The sequence below is a fragment of the Pongo abelii genome, chromosome 3 (genome assembly GCF_028885655.2).
Source record: "Pongo abelii isolate AG06213 chromosome 3, NHGRI_mPonAbe1-v2.0_pri, whole genome shotgun sequence".
In the NCBI taxonomy this organism is placed as follows: Eukaryota; Metazoa; Chordata; class Mammalia; order Primates; family Hominidae; genus Pongo; species Pongo abelii.
The window spans coordinates 66,691,377-66,707,825 of record NC_071988.2 but is presented as its reverse complement, the minus strand read 5'-3'; the positions used below and the strand labels follow the sequence as shown (position 1 = coordinate 66,707,825).

Here is a 16,449-nt window from a genome sequence, read left to right as displayed (position 1 = left end):
TACAGAAAAGGGGTCCCAGTCCAGACTCCAAGAGAGAGTTCTAAGATGTCGTGCAAGAAAGAATTCAGGGAGAGTCCAGTGTGCAAAGCAAAAGCAAGTTTATTAAGAAAGTACAGTGGTGAAAGGACAGCTACTCCATAGACAGAGTAGGACATTCCTGAAAGTAGGAGGAGGAACGCATCCACCCTAGATACAATACTTGTATATATGAGGAGATGTGCTCTGCTACAAGGGTTTGTGATAAAAAATTAATTTTCATAATTACTATATTTTGCAAGAATTGATGTTATTATCTTCAAAGCAAAATTAGGAATGCCTTTGTTCTCCAGATATTGGGATATTAGGACACTCCCAAGTCTGGGTCTGTTTAGTAAACATTATTAATCTGTTCCCTTAACGATAAACATCTAGAGGCTAGGAATACCTTTCTTTCTGAGAATGCAGCCCAGCAAGTCTCAGCCTCATTTTCCTTGCCCTCACTCAAAATGGAGTCGCTCTGGTTCGAACACCTCTGACATAACTATTAGCAATACATTTCAGACATAGAAGCTCATAACTGGCCCTAGTATAGATAATATCAGCCCTAGGCTTTATAAAATAGCTTGAACTCTATCTCTATATGCCTCACAGAAATGACTTAATTGACTTGATATGGATAACTTGAAACCAATGTAACTTAAAAAAAACTCACAAAATTTATATTGTATTGAAACCACCTTTGCAAAATTATGACTGAGACAGTGAAAAAGATCTAAGTTAATCAACTCCATCTTGCTTCCAATCTCCAAGTTGTCCTTGTTCATTCCTGGGTGTATGCTGACCTAACTTTGGGAGAAACTTAGTTTATAGTTTAAACAAAGACGGTAACAGCCCTTTCTCAAAGCAGACCTCCTTCTTGCCTGGAGACTAGATTGCCTTTGTAGGACCAACACTAGCCACAAGATTTGAATTTATGGTTTAGGAGGCAGGCAGTTGGAGGCTACAAGATTCTGACCCTCCCTAAACTGCTCCTAAGATCAGTGCTTAAGATATTTTGCAGATCCTGAACTTGACGGATGAGCTGGCACCACCCAGATTGGCTCATTTGATCTCGTGAGCCCACCCAGGAACTGACTTAGTGCCAGAAGACAGCTTAAACTCCCTATGATTTCATCCCTGACCAATCAGCACTCCTGGCTCACAGGCTTCCCCCATCCACCAAGTTGTCCTTAAAAACTGTGCTCCCTGAATACTCGTGGAGACTGATTTGAGTAATATTAGAACTCTGATCTCCCACACAACTGACTCTGCGTGAATTACTCTTTCTCTATTGCAATTCCCCTGTCTTGATAAATCAGCTCTCTCCATGCAGTGGGCAAGGTGAACCCATTGGGCATTACAGTATTATTAGTAACAAAATATAACTTACCTCATGATAAATTAAGATATACTGATGTATCACTGAAGAACTGCTCTGTGCCTTGGTATGCAAAACCATGAATATTATTCTTGACCTACTTCCTTATTAGTTTCACCTGAAAATTATGAGCACTTCCTCCTTTTTCACTTGTTCTTCTTGTATGCCACTGATTACCCCTGCCTTCATTATCCATTACCCTCTTTTCAATGTTAGTAATATAATGTCCTCCAAGATTTCAGCTGGGCACATGGCTGCTCAGCTGGACTACATTTCCCAACCTCCTATGCAGCTAGGTGTGGTCATGTGACTGGGTACTGGCCAATTACATGTGAGCAGAAGTTATGTTACCAACTTCTATGCCAAATTTCAAAAAAAGGAATTATTTGCATTTGGTACCACTTTTAGACCCAGGCAACAGGATTGCCTTCCATGAGGCCTGTACTTTTCAAGGCCCTATTCTGGATGTGTCCCTCCCTATAGGGTGAGAATTCTTCAGGACCAAAGGGACCTGCTCACCTCCACATTGTTCTTCTAGACCAAGCTTTAAGTCCATGGAACCTTAGAATTCCTTGCCCAAATGTCTCTAACCTGCTTCCAGAGCCTGCGTGAGCTTCTTCTGTGGATCTATCCTCCTGAGTGTAAACCATGCCACCAGTTCGTTCACTCCTAGGATGAAGGCTCACTGAGGAACAGCTGTATAGCGGGGAGGTGTACAGACAAAAGAGTGTCTATACCTTGTACACAAGGATGCTGGCTGTGCAGGATGGAGCTGGAGTGGGGGAGAAAATGTGGTCAGCCATAGGCTCAGGGTCAGGTGTGAATTCTCCCTACACTGTCCTGTCCAGCTCAGAATTCCAAGAGGTCTGAGAATCCTAAATTTGCCCCTGGATTTCCAGGCAGTTAAGAAGGTGTATCTGTCAAAATAGTAGGTTCGTTGGCACTGTTTTTGCTTGTTTAATAATTTGGAAATATTTAGACAAATAGCATGTGGGCCTATAATTGTATCTCTGTCCTGGTCTCCTGAGTGCAGAAAAAGGCCTGCTTACACCTTTCTTCCTTTTTTCCTTAGGCTGGAATACAGATGCGTTGCTGACCAGCAAGCTCTGACCTTGTATGAACAAATACAGTATTTAAAGGGATGGCAGAGCAACCCAGTCAAAGGAACTGACTTCCTGAATGAGCCTGCATCCTAGAGCCACCCCAGCTCTGGAATGCTCATACCTAACTGTTCCCTGGAGAAATGCCAACTTCTCTCTTGTTTGAAACACTGTATTTTGGAATTTTTTTTTAATCAGTATGATCTGTATTCTAACCAACACAATGAGTTTCAGTCTCTTCTTCCCACTCTGCACACCACTGGTTCTATTTGAAGACCTTCTTTATAAGATGAATAGATTCCTAGTGAAGCACACTCTTTCTACTAAATATAAGATTCACTTTGTCTCATACTGGGTGCTCTGCAGCCAGACTGCTTGAGTTTGTGTCTCAGCTGTCCTTTTACTTTCTATATGTGACCTTGACAATGTTAGTCAACTTCTCTGTGTCTCATGTTTCTCATTTGTAAGATGGAGATTAAAATAGTTTCTTCCTTCTCAGGTTGTTGGGAGATTAGATGAGAATCTTAGTCTGTTCAGGTATAACAAAATAATATCAACTGGGTGGCTTATAAACAGTAGAAATTTATTTCTCATAGATCTGGAGGCTGTAAGTCCAAGATTAAGGCAACAGCAGATTCAGTATCTGGTAAAGACTGGCTTTCTGGATCATAAATGACAATCATCTCACTGCATTTTCACATGGTGGAAGAGCAGAGTAAGCTCTCTGAGGTCCCTTTCCTAAGGGCACTAATCCCATTCATGAGGGCTTTACCACCATGACATAATCACCTCCAAGAATCCCACCTCCAAATGCTATCACATTAGACATTAAGAATTAGCACGAATTTTGGGGGAAACAAACATTCTGTCTATACATACACAAGACCAAGAACAATATCTGGCAAAAGTAGGCTATCAATAAATTTCAAATTTTTTATTATTATTTGTTTCAATTGGCTTTCATTTTTTATTAGATTGTGCTACAGTAACAAACAGTTCCCAAATCTCAGTGGCTTACAACAGAAAAGCTTATCTCCTTGCTCACCTTGCATGGGAGCTACAGCTCTGTTTCAAATATCTCCATCTTCCCATGATCAGGCTGTTTGAGACACTGGTGTTTGTTCTTGTGGAAGAGGTAAAAAATATATAGATATAGCAGAACAACGCAATAGCTTCCAAGAGACCTACAGAACTTCTGCTCACATTTCACTGGACAAAGCAAGTCACATGGCCAATCTTGATATCGCTAGGGTAGAGAAGCATAACCCACTCACATAGAGGGGCAGTGAAAAGTGGGAAATAATAATGCAGTCTACCACATTCTCAATCTAGTGCCAAAGCTGTGGTGCATAAAACCACATTCTTTGACAGCTGCGATTTTGCTGGCTCAACACCACACCTTCTTAACTTCCAAAGTGACAAATGGAAAGGGAAATGTTTGATCCATCTGGCCCCTGATTTTCCACATCCCTGATTTTTCTACCCCTGATTTAAGTGACCACAACAGCATTTTATATTTTCCCTTTCTTAATCCTTCCTTCTCCTACAACTAGGGAGGCAGGAGAAATGGGTTTGATGGTTTTTAGGCTCCAAGGCCACAGAAAAACTTTGGGGTTAGATTGTGTTATTGCTCTCAACTCTTTACTCTCCCTTTGTACAAAAGATGTATGTATCCTGCCTGTTGCCATGAATATTCAGTGTCTTTTATGAGAAAAAGAATATACAGCCCGGTCCTATTGACATAGGGCTTGGCCATGTAACTTGCTTTGTCCAATAAAGTGGAAATAGATATAACTTATGCCACATTTAAACAGAAGCCCTTTGCCGTAAGAGTAGCACGTTGTTAACAGGGGTTCCTTCAGCCTGTATCCCAAGCAAAGTCACATCCAACAGAAGCGAAGCTTTGTTGCCGCATACCACAGAGCATTGGGCATCATTTGTTACCATGGCAGAGAGAATCAATGTGCCTTTTGATTTAGCACCACCTGTCATCACACACCCACCTCAATACTTTGAAGATGGGAAGTGCAGAGCTCTATTTCTTGTCCCTCCCTCCCTTAATGGGCATCAGGATTCTTCACAGGGAAAATGTTCCACAGAGCATGGGAGCTTAGTTCTTCTGAGTGGCCAGTTTTGCCTCCTGTAGAAATAGGCTCTTGTGAATAACACCAGCAGTAGTGTCTTCTTTTCTTCCCCTCCAGTATCATACATTCATATTCAATCCTTGATATCAAATTTGATTCTCCCTTGATTTCTTGACATACTAATTTTTTTTCTGTTTCCTGCTTGGATAACTTATCTCATGCTCTCCAGAAATACTTCATGAACTAGAGCAAAGAAAGGCAGGTAAGAGGGTACAATAGTGACAAACAGGCAAGATCCTGCCCTCATAGAGCTTACATTCTAGTAGGAAAGACAGACAAGAAATGATAAACAAAAATGCAATGTCAGATGGTGAAGAGTGCTATGTAAGAAAAATAAATCAAATAAGGGGAATAAGAATGACAGAGAGTTTTACCTTAGCCTGGGTGGGCTGGAGCAACTACATGTGTTAACACGCTTTAGCATGGTACCACTCTGTCCACACACTGTAGACCATGTCTTTGGCTAAACCATAGGATGTCGCTAGCAAAAATCCTGAGTGCTTACCATTTTCAGTATCTTTAGCACATACGGTATCAGTCACACTTGAGAATATCCCACTGTGTTCTACTTGCTGCTTTGAGAACCCCAATGCTGTCTTCTTTCTTAATTGTAGACCAATGTGTTGATGACTCACCTCAGGTTTGCGTATTGCATTGTTTTAAAATATTTCTCTTTGTGCCTCAAATTGAGAAGGGAACTCAAGACGTGAGGGAACAAGAAATAGGAGAAAATATTTGTTTGCATTTGGCAAAAGAAAAGCCGAAAAAGAGCCTGGGCTGTTACACTTTACAACTTTGCTGCCTTCTTCCACCCCTCGAATTGAGGTTCATTTATAACAGAGAAGCAGCTTGACAAGAAGCAAATATGACTTATCTGTAATATTTTATTTATTTTAAAAAAGAAAGAAAGACTAGAACCAAATCTGACTAAACTTAAAACTTACTAATTTTGCATGGTAGAAAGATGAATGTTTGTCATGTGGGTCTTTATTCCCTTCTATGTTTAAAATGTATCTTTAAAAAAAGATTCTAAAGGAAAAAGAAGAACAGAAGATTCAACATTTGGTCAGAACATTTGGTACCAGCCCTTGCATTACCATGTCAGTCTATGTGTCCCTGAGCAAGTTATTGAAGTTCTCCAAGCCTTGTGATCATAAGACCTGTCTTTTAGGATGTGGTTAATATTAAATCAGAACATGTATGCAGAACACCCAGCATTGGACCTAGATTCATATGTTCTTAATTCATGGCGGCCTCTATGGCTACTTCCTGATTTCCCAAAATGTGTCTGCTACAGTTTTAAATGTATATTCTCTCCGAAATTCCTGTTGAAACTTAATCCCCACTGTGGTGGTGTGTTAGTCTGTCCTTATACTGCTAATAAAGACATACCCAAGATTGGGTAATTTATAAAAGAAAGAGATTTAATGGACTCACTCCTCCAGATGGCTGGGGAGGCCTCACAATCATGGCAGAAGACAAAGGAAGAGTAAAGGAACATCTTATGTGGTGACAGGAAAGAGAGCTTGTGTAGGGAAACTCTCCTTTATAAAACCATCAGATCTCATGAGACTTATTCACTATCATGAGAACAGCACAGGAAAGACCCGTCCAATGATTCACTTACCTCCCACTGGGTCCCTCCCATGACACGTGGGAATTATGGGAGCTACAGTTAAAGATGAGATTTGAGTGGAGACACAGTCAAACCTTATCAGGTGGTATTAAGAGACAGGGCCTTTGTGGGATGAATTCAAGCGCTTATAAAAGAGGCTTCAGAGAAAGTCTTCCCTCTCTTTTCCTTCCATCCCCTCTGCCATGTCAGGACACAGCATCCCTTCCCTCCTAAGGATCCAGCCACAAGATGCCATCTTGGAAGCAGAGAGACAGGACCCTCACCAGCCAGCACCTTGATCTTGGACTTCTCAGACTCCAGGACTATGAGAAATAAATTTCTTTTGTTCATAAATTACCCAGTCTGTGGTATTTTGTTATAGCAGCATGAACAGACTGAAGCAGTGTCTATGGAGCAATAATACCACAAAAGGTTCCCAGGTATTCTGAGGTCAAGAAAGTTTAAGAAACTCTACACATTACATTTCCTTCTTGAAGATTCAGAGTGACAACAAGATATTAATGACACAGAGAATTTTGACAGTTAAGAAATCTGTTTTGTTTATCTTTGTTTTTTCATTTACATCAGTGTTTCCCAGGTTTTGAACATGAGACACGGGCCTACAGTACTTTTGCCTAAAAAGAAGAAATGAAGCTACACTTGGGGTTCCTAAACTTTGTGAGAAAGGCTTTTAATTTCTTTCCCTCGAAAAACATGATGCAGAAGTTGGAGGGGCAGCTACAAAGTGACCATATTCTTCTCACTACTGGGACATGTGGCAATCTGTAGAGAGGGAGAGCTCAAAGCTGCACCTGACATGGGGCCAACCAATAAAGCCCTGAAGTCCACTGCTGGGTACTCATTAACTGGTTGGAAAGCTAACCCTGTTATCCTTTACAATTAGAAGATTATGGGCCTGGCCAGGTGGCTCACGTCTCTAATCCCAGCACTTTGGGAGGCTGAGGAGGGCAGATCACCTGAGGTCAGGAGTTCAAGACCAGCCTGGCCAGCATAGTGAAACCCCGTATCTACTAAAAATACGAAAATTAGCCAGGCACAGTGGTGCGCGCCTGTAATCCCAGCTATTCAGGAGGCTGAGGAGGGAGAACTGCTTGAACCTGGGAGGCAGAGGTTGTAGTGGGCTGAGATCGTGCCTCTGCACTCCAGCCTGAGTGAAAAAGCAAGACTCTGTCTCGAAGAAAAAAGAAAAAGAGAAAAAAGAAAATTATGTAAAATTTTGATGATTTCACAAAACAAACAAGCAAACACATTTTCAATGACTAGGTTTTGTTAGCTGCTAATAATTACCCAACGGGCAAAAATCTGCTTCACCCTAAAGTATATCGTGCCCTGTTTTGCAGGGAAGAGACTGTTAATAACAGCCCCATCACAAATCCTATTGGCAGATTGTCCCTCAGCATGAAAAGGCCAAATATAGACGAGTTTCATGCTTGAAATTAATGTTTAAGATCTGTTCGAGCACTTAAGCATTTTACCATGAGGACGATATGTACCCCCTACGCTAGGCTACATATTCAAGAAGAGCTTAGCCAGAGACGCTGGGAAGAGGCTGAGCAGGGGCTGGAGAAAGTCTGCATTATTACTGGCAGTGTGTCCTGGGGTCTGTCAGCTGGGTGTGACCACGGAGGATGCAGACAGACCTTTAAAATCGATGACAGCATGTCTCCAAAGAGGATGAGCGGCCAAGGAGAAAAGCAGCCCGCCCAGCAACCCAGGCAGGAGCCGAGGTGATGCAGGCAATATCTCCTTCCTAGAGAACACGGCTTCTCTATCGTTGTGTTTCTTTTCCATACATTCATGTTTTCTAAACAAGGCAGGATTGAGAGTGAGAAGAGGTGGAGGGGTCTTACTGGGTGAGCTGAGGGGGCCTTTTCAGGGTCACGAATTTATTAATTCAGCTCTCCAAGGCCAGATTTCCAACTATAAAATAGGGACAGTAATAGTATTTACCTAATGGTGCAGATCAGATGAGAGTCTTATCACAGTACATGGCCTGTAGGAGGAGCTCTGTTAATGTTGCCTTAATTTAGACAATGATAGTACAGTGTTTACCTCCTTGAGCTCATGTCATATGCTGACCATATTTCACTTCCTTCTCCTAAGAGGGCCTGTGTCCCAGCAGGCGCTTGGCTGAAGCATGCTCATGGTAATTGAATCTAAGTTCTGGTGGTGTTGTGTAAAGAATAACTGATATGCAGAGATTCTGAAGGGAGCTTTGGGAATGGAACATCTGGTTTGGAAGGAAGCCTTATAGGCCAACCCCCTGTAGGCCAGGGTAGGAGAGGAAAACAGGAAGTTTTATTCATCTTACTTTCTTGGTTTTTCAAGTTACAGTCTCCAGCTGTTTACATCAACTTTGTGTTTCCTAAAGAGCACAGAGAGTATAAAGCACTGTTAAGTCACAGCCTTTCCATGAAGTAGCCCTTTGTGGAAAATCGGAGTTATTCTTTGACTTGGCTAGTTCATCTTTTATTTTTCTTTTCTTCGCCCAAAGCAAATATCTTTTCCCTGGCTTCTTTTCAGGCCCAAATAAGTTGTAGAGAAGGACGAGAGGAAAGAAGTTTGGGAAGAAGAAGGTGGGGAGGATCAGGAAGGTGGAAGAAACAGGAGAAAAACCCAGGGGAAGAGGAAAGAAAGGAAAAGAGTTCATACCCCAGAAATTTAAGATACCAACATGTTTCCAGGGTTGGAGGGTCTGCACATGGATCAGTATGAATTCAGTGGGGCACCACAGATGGGGATCATTGTCCTCAGAACTGAAGAAGAACAACAGGAAACAAACCCTCAAAATGAAGACTATATGTTCCTCGAAAATAAATTATATTCAACTTATTGACAAGTATAACTGCAAACACTTAACATGACATTTTCTAATCTTCCTGTTGCCCTCATATCTCTTCCCTCTAAGGTAGGGGTGAATGAATAGTCTCTGGTGCTAGACTACAAGGGTTCAGACCCCAACAGGGCTACTCGCCAGTCAGGTGACCTTGGAAACCACTTAACTCTCTGGGCCACAGTTGACTCATTTGTAAATGGGGATGATGATGATGATGATGATGATGGTGATGGTGATACCTAACCTGTAGCCTAGGCTATCCTGAGGATTAAATGAGTTAACATATGTAAAGTGCCTAGGCACAGGGTAACTGCTATGTGAATGTTAACTATGATTATTCTGGCCACTCTGTTGAGATACTTGAATCCTACAACACAAAGTGGCATGCACTGTTTTTTCATAGCACTTACTGCATGCTTTGAACACTTCATATATAAGACACTATTTTATGCCCTAGGAGGCAGGTACATTATGAATATGACCCATATTATAGATGAGGAAACTGAGGCACAAAGATTAAGTAACATGCTTAATTTCCTGTATCTCATAAATGACAGAGTTGACTTAAACCTAGGTAGTTTAGCTCTAGAGAAGGGTTCAGCAAAAGAGGGCCTGCCACCTGGCTTTGTAAATAAAGCTTTATTGAACCAAGGTTATTCCCAATCATTTACATATCATCTAGCTGCTTTTGCATTAAAATGGCAAATTTGAAAATATTTGTTATCTCGTCTTGTTACACTAAACCTTTGCTGACTCCTGATCTACAGTCTAACTACACTTATAACTATTAAGGTAGGGTTGCCAGATTTAGTAAATTAAAATATGAGATGATCAGCTAGATTTAAACTGCAGATAAACAATGAAGAGTTTTTTTCAGTATAAGCGTATCCCATGTAATGTTTGGCAACTCTACATTAAGGTAACCTGCCTCTCTGATCTACCTTTGAATACATGGCCAACATTTTTCAGAAACCAAGTTCCCTTTGTCTCTCCTGAATCATGGTGAGCTAGAGCTGCAAGGGACCTAAGATGGTCAATAACTTGCCCAGCATCCACTCAGGAGTTCATGACAGAGCTGGCCTGGAGCTGTCTCTTTGTAAAACAGGTGGCCTTGTTAAAGTTTTTAAAGTGTGGTGGTGGTGGAGAAGTATGGCATTTGTGGAAAAGACCTGGACCAGAAGCATGGCTGAGCCTAGGAAAAATCATGACACAGAAAGTCATCTCTGTTAAGCACAGACAGACAAAACCACATGATCTCACTTATATATGCAGTGTAAAAAAGTTGAACTCACTGAAACAGAGAGCAGAATGGTGGTTACCAGAGACTGGGAGTGGCAGTGGCTAGGAAGATGTAGATGTTGGTCAAGGGATACAAAATTTGAGTTAGACAAGCAGAATGAGTTCTAGAGATCCATTGCACAATGTGGTGACTACAGTTAATAACAATATATCATATACTTGAAAATTGCTAAGAAAGTAGATTTTAATTGTTCTCGCCACAAATAAATAAGTGTATAATGTAACACATATGTCAATTAGTTTGATTTAACCATTCCACAATGTATCTGATATGGTTTGGCTATATGACCCTGCCAAATCTCCTGTTGAATTGTAATCCCCAATGTTGGAGGTGGGGCCTGATGAGAGACGTTTAGGTCGTGGGGCCAGATCCCTCATGGCTCGGTGCTATCCTCATGATAGTGAGTGGGTTTTCCTGAGATCTCGTTTTTGTAAAGTGTGGCACCTCCCCATCCCCCAACTCTCTCTTCCTTCTCCTCTGCCATGTGAGATGCTGGCTCCCCCTTTGCCTTCTGCCATGAGTAAAAGTTTCCTGAGGCCTACCCAGAAGCCAAGCAGATGCCAAGCACCATGCTTCCTGTACAGCCTGTGGAACGGAGAGCCAATTAAACCTCTTTTCTTTATTAATTACTCAGTCTCAGGTATTTCTTTATAGCAATGCAAGAATGGCCTAATATAGCATCTCTGTTTCAAAACGTGATGTTTTACGCTATAAATATATACAATTTTTGTCAATTTAAAAATATATTTTAAAAAGAGGGAAAAAAGAGAAAGTCATCTCGTGACTTCCTGTCCACTGGTCACCTCACCAGCCTCAGTTTCCCCCATCAGCAGACTTGATGTACATCTTTACAGCTGACATTGCCTGAAACCATATTAACTGCTTCCTTTCAGCTTCTGTGAAGTATAATAAAACCAGCAGTGCTCTTCCCAGGTGAACTGAGACTTCTCTTCTCCCTCCTGTGACCTGGAAAAAGTCTTGGAGATTGGAAAGAAGCAATTCAGAGTCAGACTAATTTGTTGTCAGGGGTAATGACAGCTAATATGCAGCCTGTCTGGGCTGGAAGAGGGAAATGCCTCCTGTCGCCCAGGCCTTGCCCTCAGAGGGATGAATCTTGTCCTCTGTATATTCAGGAGAATGAGGAGATCAGGATCCCATGCCTGATTCCTTGTCTTCCACTTCTAGCTCTGTATAACTTTGAAGCAATTACCTAAATCCATCCACATGCAGATATTCATGCCAGAGTTCAGTAGATATTCTATTCTTGTATTCAGGCGAGGTGGTACTTTAAAGGTTTATTCCCTTCATGTTCCTCTCTTCAGAGGACAGTCAGAGACACACACCCTGGGCCTGAAAGGCAGGGGCCTACCCTGTATGTTAAATTACCAACCTACCTCCTATTTCCTGAGAATACATTGATTCATGCCTCTTAGGAGTTTCAAAATCTCAAGACATGCATGCAAAATAAAAGTCAAGATCGATTGGTTTTAAAATACGGGCACAAATTCTTCAATGCTCTTCCCATCAAGAGGTGGGTGAGGGTCTATATATACTCTTTAATCTGTGTAAGGTTATGTCTGCTTTGACCTATAAAGTGTGGTGGAAGTAATGCTATATAGTTTTCAAGGGTAAGTTACAGAAGGTCATGCAGCTTTTTAATCTCTAAGATTGTTTACTAGAATACCTACTCTTATAGCCATGCCACGCCATGTGAGAAATCCATTGACCCTGAGAGGCCCTAAAGGGAGGAAACCCAGCCACATGGAGAGACCACATGTAGATGCTCTGGTCAACAGTCAGCTGAGCTAGCCTTCAACTTAGAGATACAAGGCATTTGTGTGCAGAAGCTTCCATAGGTACCAACACCCAAACTTTCATGTCACTTCAGGCTGTCTGAGTCTTCAGAGCTGAGACCTCAGATGTCATAGAGCAAAACATCCCCTATTGTGTCTTGCCTAAATTCCCTATCATCGAACCTATAAATCTAACAAAATGGCTACCCCTTATGCCGCTAAGTTGGAGTGGTTTGTTATGCAGCAACAGATAAACTGAAACAATCATAAACTTGAGAGAGAGAGATAGCATTGTATTATAAGCCTTTGGGGTCTATATTAAAATTTACATTTTAGGATCTTAAAACTGTGAGGAAAAGTAGATAAATAGATGTATCACTGATCAAAACATGAAAATAATTTTTACAACTCAAGATGGCTCATTTAATATTGGCCAATTATCTTCAAAGAGGTTTGCTCAAGTATGACACCACAACTTGGAACAGCTCATTCGTGAAAAGGTAGCATCATGGGGTTTTCAATACCCAAGATTTATTTTCCAGGGGGATGTTTACTTTTACTTTTACTTCCCCATAGGCCCCAACTCCCTATTATTCTTTTATTCTTCCCTCCTTATATATAACCTTTCAGCAAAAGATCAAACTCTGGCCCTATTTCCCCTGACACCAATGGAGAAAAGAAAAAGGGAAAAATTTGGATCTAAAGAAGTCCATGGAGACCCTATGTAACTGGGAAATGTGCCATTTGCATTTATTTATTTTATATATTGTTTCAAATTCTTTGAGATCCTCAAGGACTTTGGTTTGCCTGACTTTGGGGCAAAAGTAAGTCTGTGTAGTCCAGCATTTAGTTGGCTGCCTCTCTTGATCTATGCTTTGCTCCAGTAGCATAGCAAAGACTTGCTTTGTGTTGTAGACAAACAGAAGTAGATGTTTGGAAATTTGGCATCAGGGTGGAGCCCAGAAAGTAGGTAAAAATTAAAACAGACAAAAAGTTGAAAAGATGAACTATTAATCTTGATAGCAGGCATATAAGCTCACTAAAGAAGAAAGTACTTTATATATGAAACCACTGCATAGCAAGGAAGACCCAATACCTGAAGATTAAATTAAATTAAAGCATAATTGCTTCTAAAAATAGTAATAATGAGAAAGCTATTGGAGTTGTATATTAAATTATAGATATTTGGCATAAACCTTGTAACCAGATGAGTTTTCAGTGTCTCTGTAGGCTCTTTCTCCTCTCAAACCATTTTGCGCACTGTCATTATATTAATCTTCCAAAAAGTTTATTTGCATCAAAAAGTGCCAGAAAATATTTTCTCCTACTGTCCTATTTTGGATTTGAGAAATTGAAAGCCAGAAAGGTGATTTATCCAAGGTACACAACGGCTTCATGAACTGGGGCCCAGATCATCTAATTCCCAACTAAAACTATATACTTTCTTAAGGCACAGACATTGAAAGGCAGTAGAGAAGATATAAGAGAGGTGGCGAGGAAGCAGCAGCCAAGAGACTTGGGTTATCACCCAGGGAAACAGAAAGAAACTCACAAAAACTGTGAATGCTGTTCATCGAAAGTGAGTATAGGTGATTAAAACAGAACTGCAATTACTCTTGTAACTTTCTGTTTCAACAATCATAATAAAAGAATTCATGATTGAAATAACCCACATTAAGCATCCTATATGTGCACTTACACCCCATGTACATCAGTATTTATGACCAAATGGATTTGCTTCTTGCAGAATAATTTATGTCATCTATGTAAGATTGATTAAAAAATCCTCACAGAGAATAATATATATCTAAATAGTTTATATATTTTGACTTCATGGCACTCGTATTAGAGAAACTAATCTCACAGAGGTATGTTGATAGGAATAAAAGAAAATAGGCTGGGCACGGTGGCTCACGCCTGTAATCCCAGCACTTTGGGAGGCCGAGGCGGGTGAATCACGAGGTCAGGAGATCGAGACCATCCTGGCTTACATGGTGAAACCCCGTCTCTACTAAAAATACAAAAAATTAGCCGGGCATGGTGGCAGGTGCCTGTAGTCCCAGCTACTCAGGAGGCTGAGGCAGGAGAATGGCGTGAACCTGGGAGGCAGAGCTTGCAGTGAGCCAAGATTGCACCACTGCACTACAGTCTGGGCGACAGAGCAAGACTCCATCTCACAAAAAAAAAAAAAAAAAAAAGATATATATATATGTAATTTGACTTCACAGCACTCAGAAACACCAGGGCCGAGCATAGGCATGGTGGTTCATGCCTATAATCCCAACACTTTGGGAGGCTGAGTTGGGCAGATCACCTGAGGTCAGGAGCTCAAGACCAGCCTGGCCAACATGGCAAAACGCTGTCTCTGCTAAAAATACAAAAAGGAGCCAGGCAGGGTGATGGGCACCTGTAATCCCAGCTACTCGGGAGGCTGAGGCAGGAGAGTCGCTTGAACCCGAGAGGCAGAGGTTGCAGTGAGCTGAGATCGTGGCACTATGTTCCAGCATGTGCGACAGAGCAAGACTCCGTCTCAAAAAAATAACAAATAAATAAAAAACCAATCTCACAGAAGCATGTTGATAGGAATAGAGGAAAGGATTTTAAAGCAATTTTATTGAGCTCAAGATACCTATTTTTAGATTTTTGTCTGAAATGAAGAAAGAAGGTCTATAATTTCAAAACTTTCATCAATTATAGCATCATATTTGTGCCTAAATTACCTTGAGTTTTTGCAATGGTTGTCCTTAAATTGCAACACTTAATACCAAAATCCATGCTTCAGATATGGGCTATTAAAACTAGAATATACAATCAGTATCTTGAAGAGATATCTGTACCACATGTTCAATTGCAACATTGCTACAATAACCAAAATATGGAAACAATCTAAGTGTCCATCGATGGGTGACTGGATAAAGAAAATGTGATACACACACACACACACACACAAAATGGACCATCATTCAGCCTTAAAAAAGAAGGAAATCTTGCCATTTGCGACAACATGGTTGAATCTAGAGGACGTTATATGCTAAGTGAAATAAGCCAGGCACAGAAAGACAAATACTATATGACCTCACTTAGATCTGGAATCTAAAGAAGTTGAACTCATATAAGCAGAGAGTAGAATGGCAGTTGCCAAGGAATAGGGAGAGGGGTGAAAAATGGGAGATGGTGGCCAGAGAGTGCAAAGGTTCAGTTATGTGGGAAGAATGGGTTTTGGAGCTGTAATGTACAGCATGGTGATTATAGTTAATAACAATGTATTGTATACTTGAAAATTCCTTTAAAAAGTTGATCTTGAGTCTTATCCCCCCCACCCCCACACACACAAAATCATAACTTTGGAAAGTGATGGATAGTTTAATTAGCTTAGTTGTGGTAATCATTTCACAATTTATGTCATCACCTTGTACACTTTAAATATATACAATTTTTGTGTGTCAAGTCTACTTCAATGAAGCTGGAAAAAAAGAGTAGGAAAACATTCCCCACAAAAGCCTTCCTCAGTAACCAGATCCCACCCTTCCTGACCTAAGTCCAACGGAATGAGAGTTCAGAATCCGAAATGAAGTTGAATCACAGAAAATGCACAACGTTTTCTTTCTTTTATGCTGGAGTTTGTGAAATGAGAATCATACCCATGAAGCATTTCATATATCAAAAAAGAGTCTCTTAATGGTGTCCTTAGAACCTTATAGACTCTCCCAAAGACAACTGTTTTATTTTACTTAATCGGTGAACACAACCTCTCTGAAATGTAGCATCTTCAAAGACAATCAGTTTTAGTAAAATTTCTTCCTTTAATTGATTCTCTTTCTTGTATGTTTAATATAAAGAAGAAACGTATGTTCCTGGAAAGATCTATTTTACAAGGCGTTAGATTGGGTCCACAGCCAGATGGAACAAGGCAAGACGTAGAATGTGCAGCAGCCAGTGTGACAGGGCTTGCAGCTCAGACAGTCATCGAGCGCCTTCCTCAAGGTCTTATTAAAGCCTACATGAAGCCCCAGTGCCAAGCATTGCAAAAGTGAAAGAAATAACATGCTGTTTTTCCATCACCTCTTTCGGTTACAACTGAATTCACTTAGCAAATAATGGAAAAGTAAATGGAATGGGTTTTACATTCTTTAATAGCTGACATTGCTATGTTGATCTTTTCCCATACAATAGTAGCGGCCCTAGCACCAACAATGGATTTTATTCTGGTCAGTGACATTTTCTTGAAGGAATCCCAAGTTTAA

General features: G+C 40.8%; 1 long non-coding RNA gene across 1 annotated transcript in view; it reads right to left on the bottom strand.

The window, feature by feature from the left end:
* Positions 1-3,417: 3,417 nt before the first annotated feature.
* The window catches only part of LOC129058995 (uncharacterized), a 62,279-nt gene continuing 49,247 nt past the window's right edge, over positions 3,418-16,449 (bottom strand). The window contains exon 4 of the long non-coding RNA XR_008524541.1: positions 3,418-4,823. This is a non-coding gene — a long non-coding RNA (uncharacterized LOC129058995). The remainder of the gene's footprint in view (positions 4,824-16,449) is intronic.